This window comes from Euleptes europaea, chromosome 20, assembly GCF_029931775.1.
Source record: "Euleptes europaea isolate rEulEur1 chromosome 20, rEulEur1.hap1, whole genome shotgun sequence".
NCBI lineage: Eukaryota > Metazoa > Chordata > Lepidosauria > Squamata > Sphaerodactylidae > Euleptes > Euleptes europaea.
The window spans coordinates 9,530,980-9,536,998 of NC_079331.1; the positions used below are offsets into that span (position 1 = coordinate 9,530,980).

At 46.7% G+C, this 6,019-nt stretch overlaps 1 non-coding gene across 1 annotated transcript; it reads right to left on the bottom strand.

The window, feature by feature from the left end:
• Positions 1–505: 505 nt before the first annotated feature.
• Positions 506–580, bottom strand: TRNAL-GAG (transfer RNA leucine (anticodon GAG)). Its single transcript has one exon. It is a non-coding gene; the product is annotated as a tRNA-Leu (tRNA).
• Between the last annotated feature and the right edge of the window lie 5,439 nt (positions 581–6,019).

Consider the following 6,019-nt stretch of genomic DNA (forward strand, 5'->3'; position numbering starts at 1 on the left):
TGTTAAACAATCGATTGATGTGGCTTAAATCAAAGACCTTTGAAAACTAACATGTAGACCAGGGGTCTGCAAACTGTGCTTCTACAGTCAAAACGAGCCTCGGTACGGGACCAAATATGACTCTCTGAGAAAGAAAATTAAACCTTTAACTCAAGATAATATTGAACACATGAACACACGAAGCTGCCTTCTACTGAATCAGACCCTCGGTCCATCAAAGTCAGCATTGTCTACTCAGACCGGCAGCGGCTCTCCGGGGTCTTTCACATCACCTACTTGCCTAGTCCCTTTAACTGGAGATGCCAGGGATTGAACCTGGGACCTTCCGTACACCAAGCAGATACTCTACCACTGAGCCCCAGCCCCACAATATTTTTAGACCCAGTTCGCCACTGATCAGACCCCTGGTCCATCGAATTCAGTATTGTCTACTCAGACTGGAAGTGGCTCTCCAGGGTCTCAGGCAGGAGTCTTTCATATCACCTACTTGCCTGGTCTCTTTAACTGGAGATGCCAGGGATTGAACCTGGGACCTTCTGCACCTCAAGCAGTTGCTCTACCACTGAGCCATGGCCCCTCCTCGTGGATGGGTAGGTGGGATGATAGACTAGCCAGTATGGGAAGGGAATGGCAGAAAAGGATTTTTATGGGACTCAGAAGAACAGGTGCTAAAAGAGACTTAGCTGACACTATATGTTCAGCTAGGAGGTAGCTGGGTGAGTTGCTCTTGTTCACTAATAGAGACATCAGGCTATCTGTGTTCAAACCATAGAAAGCACTGCTAAGACTAATTCCCAATTCGCCTTTCCTCTGGTTTTGAACGATTATTATGTATTGCGGGGTTCTAAATAAATATGTTGCGAATGCTCTGGCATTTGGGCAAAACTCTACGGTCCCAATGCCAGAGTGACCCCAGCATCCCCCAGCGACATGCTGACGTCACTTCTGTGTGCATGGGGGATTAACAGCGTGGTGTAGTGGTTACGAACAGTGGTTTGGAGCGGGGGACTCTGATCTGGAGAACTGGTTTTGGTTCCCCACTCCTCCACATGAGCGACGGAGGCTAACCTGGTGAACTGGGTTGGTTTCCCCACTCCTATGCATAAAGCCAGCTGGGTGACCTTGGGCTAGTCACGCTCTCTCAGCCCCACCTACCTCAAAGGGTGTCTGTTGTGGGGAGGGAAGGTGAATGTAAGCCAGTTTGATTCTTTCTTAAGTGGTGGAGAAAGTTGGCATATAAAAACCAACTCTTCTTTGTCTTATGACATCAGCGCATTGGGACACAGCTTAAATCTCTTCCATTTAGGTGCCATCCCCCCACCCCCACTGGTCATCTAGGATTCCAACACTCTAGTAATTCCAGTTAGCTCCAGTAACTTGACTCTCGTCTTGATTCCTTACCCCAGTTTTGAACAGGACACTGGGGGGAGGGTTAGGGCCATTTGTTTAGTTACTTAATTTTTAAAATGTAGATATCGCTATTCCCTCGTAAAGGTGTGTGTGTGTGCTTGTGAGCCAAATCCTTGCCTGCAAGCTTCCTTTTGGTCCCGAGGTGAGATGGCACAACCCGCCGGCGTCGATATTTACAGCATCTGTCGCGTTCCTTTAAATGAACCATAAGCCACCGCACAAAAATAATCGCAAGTGATAGAAGGTATAAATATGAACAATCCAAAGCCATAAGGTTACATAAAAAAGCACAGGAGAAAGAATATATAAACATATAGCGGTCTACCCACTAGGAAATAAAAAGTACATCTGCCTCGAGGCCAGTATTTATTGTCTTGGCCATAAACGATAACAAGCATTGAAAAATGGGAACACACATACAACAGAGCCTGAGCTCCAAGGACTGTCTTTGGCTACTCCTACAAGCGAATGTGCCGCCAGCAAGGTGTTTGTTCTATCCCCCCTTCTGCTGTGCCGGGATCACCATTATCGATCCTCTGCCCTTCAGGTGAAAGGTGCAAAAGGTGCAAAGGTGCAAAACTGGGCAACCAATCGTGTTGTATGGTGGTTCAGGTGAAAGGGGGTTACAAGCCAGGGCCATCTTAACGCATGGGCCCGATGGGCACTTGCCCGAGAGCCCCACAAGCATAGGGGCCCTATGCTAATCTGTGTATGTTAAGTGACTTGCCATACTACACAGTAGTCTAGACTATACTAAACTATAAATGTTTATCATGTTGATTAGTTGCTGCTGTACAGCATGTTTTTAATGTTTTAACACCAGTTTTGTTGAAGTGCCAATAAAATAAATATACGTTTAATATTATCGACCCTTTACTTTTTAGTCCTGTGAGTTGTTGTCATAGGGGCCCCAGCACAATGGTTTGCCCAGGGGCCCATAATGCTGTTAAGACGGCCCTGTTACAAGCGGGCGACCGTGACTTTATTCACTTACATGTAGCACTTAGCTTAGTTGGTACGGAGAGTCTTGCTTTTTCATTGCAGTCTTGTTCCGCTGTTTTCTTACGAGTCCATGGCTTCACAAGTAAAAATAAAATAACTTCTGCAATTAGTGACAGTTAGATAAAGTCATGGTCACCAGCTTGCAACCCCCTTACTCGTACCACTTATCTTAATTGGCATGAAGAGCCTTGCTTTTTCGTTGCGGTTTTCTTATGACTCCATAGCTTCACAAGTAAAAATAAAATAACTTCTGCAATTAGAGGCAATTAGATATCAGACAGAATCCAAAGAACCGTCCGCTGAGTTCAAGATGGACAATCTTGTTTCTCCTTCCATTGGGCAGCAAAATTATCGCATTATAATTGTGGATCACATTGTTATCTAGAATGTGTGTGTGTTTTATTGTAGCAAGACAGTGTAGGGTTGCCAAACCAGGGTTGGGAAATGTCTGGAGATTTAGGGGGTGGAGCCTGGGGAGGGTGGTGTTTGGGGGGGACTTCAGCAAAGATGTTAAGCCATAGAGTTTACCTTCCAAAGCAGCTGTTTTCTACAGGGGAACTGATCTCTGTAGTCTAGAGATCAGAGGTAATTCCAAGAGATCTCCAGGCCCCAGTTGGAGTAGGGTTGCCAGGTCCCTCTTTGCCACCGGCGGGAGGTTTTTGGGGCGGAGCCATAGAGTCCAATTGCCAAAGTGGCCATTTTCCAGGTGATCTGATCTCTATCGGCTGGAGATCAGTTGTAATAGCAGGAGATCTCGAGCTAGTACTTGGAGGTTGGCAAATAAATACAAGAGAAGGCTACCTTAATCATTTTTCCCATCTGTTTCTATTGAATGGGCCAGAAAGTAACTTCAGCTAGGTGACCAAGTACTTTCCCCTTATACAGTGCAATCCTCAGTAAAATTACACCCTTGTAATTCCATTGGCGTCAATGACTCTCCTTAGGATTGCACTGATAGCCAAACAGACTGAACAGTTAAATACATAGTGGGTGAGATCTTCAAACAGTCTAATATTCCTTTGTTTATAAGAAAGACAGTGACAGATTCCAGCAATACACAGATAACATGTAGGATTTTGGACTTACATGGATAACTAATTGAGAAATCGTTGCTCAGTGTGTACCATTTGGCTTTGATTCCCCAACCTCACGTTTCCTAACGGTAAGAATTAATATATATGTTTAATTTCTGAACACAAAACACAGTTCATCGCTGTTTATATTGGCTTTTATGGTCTGCTGATTGGCTGGGGCTGAATTAATTGAAGTCATTACGAATAGACAATTTGCAAACGGTGGCAAAAACAGGAAAATCGGAGGCAAAGAAGGAAACTCCGCGGAGCGATTTAGCAGGTCTTGTGACTGGAGCAAAGAGACGATGTGATGAACATAATTTCTTGGGAAATGGGTTTTTTCCCCTCTCCTGTTATTTAACAAGAAATGTAAACAGATGAAACAATTTGCATCCTACAGAATCGTGTAGTGCCTCTAAACTTTCCCAGGTCAGACATCTTACTAAGTTTAATTTAAATACAGATAGAGTATTAGGAGCCCCGTGGCACAGAGTGGTAAGCTGCAGTCCTGCAGTCCAAGCTCTGCTCACGACCTGAGTTCGATCCCGATGGAAGTTGGTTTCAGGTAGCCGGCTCAAGGTTGACTCAGCCTTCCATCCTTCCGAGGTCGGTCAAATGAGGACCCAGCTTGCTGGGGGTAAAGGGAAGATGACTGGGGAAGGCACTGGTAAACCACCCCGTAAACACAGTCTGCCTAGTCAATGTCGGGATGGGACGTCACCCCTGGGTCAGGAATGACCCAGTGCTTGCACAGGGGACCTTTACCTTTTAGAGTATTCTACTCAAAGCAAGACTATCTCTATGAGAGGGCTGAACACGATTCTCTTTGGTACAAATCAGCCTCTCAAGTATTTCCCATTACAGGCCCCCGATTTCCCAAATCCCGACATTTGTTCGCATTGGGAAGAACGCTCACCCCACCAATGTGAAGTATGGGCGTCACACAAAGATAACATTAGGTCTCAGCCAACTTAACTGGAAACCAAAAGATGAGATTACAAATATCAGGTGAGAGTAAGGTTGCCAACCTCCCGGTACTAGCTGGAGATCTCCTTAGGGTTGCCAGGTCCCTCTTTGCCACCGGTGGGAGGTTTTTGGGGTGGAGCCTGAGGAGGGCAGGGTTTGGGGAGGGGAGGGACTTCAATGCCATAGAGTCCAGTGGCCAAAGCGGCCATTTTCTCCAGGTGAACTGATCTCTATTGGCCGGAGATCAGTTGTAATAGCAGGAGATTTTTAGCTACTATCTGGAGGTTGGCAACCCTACCTAGAGATGTGCTGATGGTATGAGTAGTGTCATTGATGGACCAGTGGTCTGATTCAGTATAAGAAGAGTTGGCTTTTATATGCTGACTTTCTCTACCACTTAAGGGAGACTCAAACCGGCTTCAAATCACCTTCCCTTCCCCTCTCCACAACAGACACCCTGTGAGGTAGGTGGGGCTGAGAGAGAGTGACTTGCCCAAGGTCACCCAGCTGGCTTCATGTGGAGGAGTAGGGAAACAAATCCAGTTCACCAGATTAGCCTCCGCCGCTCATGTGGAGGAGTGGGGAACCCAACCCAGTTCTCCAGATCAGAGTCCCCCGCTCAAAACCACCGCTCTTAACCACTTCACCATCCTGGCTCTCATGTCCATGTGACCATATGTTACCTGCTCATGATCAGGAATGTTAGGAAAGCAGTGCCCCCATTCAGGGGGGAGAGAGTATATGTATTTGTTTCCTCGGTGCGTAGGTGCCAACGATCGTACAGAAGTGGAGGCAGGGTTCTCGTACCCGCTCCTGCTCTACGTGTGTCCAGTCCATACATGGTGATGCCACGTGCAGAGGACTTAACACGACTGGCTTACGAGTCGTTTGCTTTGGACAGATTCCGTTGCCCCCGAGTCCTCTTTGTGTGGCTTGCCAGCGACTTCATCGTGGGCCCCACAAGATTTAAAACGCGTATCAAGAACTGCATCGGCGGCCTGCTGTGCCGCTCCACATGGCACGGCAGGATGTTGGAAGGAGATAAGGAGGCCCCTGAAGGTGGAAGACGGCACACAAAATGCCACGGAGGCTTGCCAGGACGCGACCCACTCTGGAAAACCTGCCAACAGATGGTAGATGTGTTAGAAATCCATTCAAAGAGTAGCAGCATCCCCTCCCAATTGAGCGGGACGACTGCAGCATCTGGCAGTCTTCAATCAGCCGAGGCAGACGCTCTGACCTTTTCAAATGGCTGGATTTGTCAGGTAACATGTAAATCAGGGAACTGTTCGTTATCCTTTACTTTACTTTCTTGTCGTTTTCCCTCCCGGAGGTAGTCACACAAAGCTTCCGAATACGAGGACAGCTCCAAGTTTCATGAAACCACCATGAGAAATGATTTCATATATTAACCTTGATTAGGTGACCCTACCAGATAGGCACATTCACTGGGGACACCATGGGTAAGCATTCTGTTTAATTTTGGATGCAGGTGTTGCTGTTTTGCTGAGACCGGGATCCTTCCTTAGGTTGTGTTTAAGTCAATCTGATCTACTTAGGATCTGGAA